Source organism: Cynara cardunculus, assembly GCF_001531365.2.
Source record: "Cynara cardunculus var. scolymus isolate 2C chromosome LG 15, CcrdV1, whole genome shotgun sequence".
NCBI lineage: Eukaryota > Viridiplantae > Streptophyta > Magnoliopsida > Asterales > Asteraceae > Cynara > Cynara cardunculus.
The window spans coordinates 18177592-18178844 of NC_037542.1; positions in this window are offsets into that span (position 1 = coordinate 18177592).

A 1253-nucleotide genomic window follows, 5' to 3' on the forward strand; every position below is an offset into this window, starting at 1 on the left:
ATATTTAAAATAAGATGTTTATCCTGTATTTGATTGTGTTTATCTGCAGTTAGTTACACGAATTCAGATATGTGATGAAATCGGATAGGGATGAACGGGTTTAAGAGTTTTTAAGAGTTTAAGAGTTTTTAAGAGATTTAGCCAAATGCTTTATAATATAGTATAGATATAGATATATGTGTATGTATGTGTATTATGGCAGCTTGTTATAGCTCGACTAAGCACTTGCCTTCCGTCAAACTTACTTAAACATTTTTTGTTTTGTTTAACAAGTGAGATTTCCTTGTTATGTTATCGAATAGTGATCATAGAGAATGATATGGTTTAAGAGTGAAACAAAGGGTTTAGACGAGACGATCATTTGGTGACGAGGTGGATCCATCACTTTGCTTAGCTTTAGTCCTCGGACACTGACAAGAACTAGCGGTGTGAAAATTTGATTTAATGCTTTTAATTTTTGGTTCAATATATATGGTGGTCGACACAAGTTTCAAAAGGAAAATCAACTATAAAGCATCAAAAGATGCGATACAAATTTGAAATCACAATCATTTATAACCAAAAAAAAAAAAAAAAACTCAAACTAATTATCGTTCTTAGGTGGTCAAAACATAAAAATTAATCAGATTACAATCTACGATTGTTCTTTATGAATTTATATATTTTGAACGCGATTCATTACATCATCATTTGTAACATTTGAAAACCCTTCTTTCTACTACATAACTTGCATAAAACGTGGAAAAAACCATCACAACCTTGGGACGAGGACTCATTGAGGAAATCTAAAATTCATTTAAACTATAGAAGTATGGATTAGAGATGTACAAATAAGCCTGGTTGAATTGACCCGGTCTAAAAAAACATAGTCAAAGCTAGAGATGGCCAAATGGGCCCAGCCCGGCCCGTAACCGCCGGAGGACCGGAACCGGGACCGGAATAGACCGGTTATGGACCGCCGGTTATGAACCGGTTATGGATTTTAACGTTTTTTAGGACCGAGACCGGTTAAGACCGGAACCGGTTATGTAACCGGTTATAGGACCGGACCGGACCGGCCCGGTCAACAAAAGTCAACGTGTATATATATATATATAACAAAACGTATTTATATACATATATATATATATATATATATATATATATATAACAAAACAATTTTTTAAACGTATTTATAAAATTAAACGTATACATATATAACAAAACATATTTTTAAACGTATTTATATAAAACATATTAAAAATAACATATTA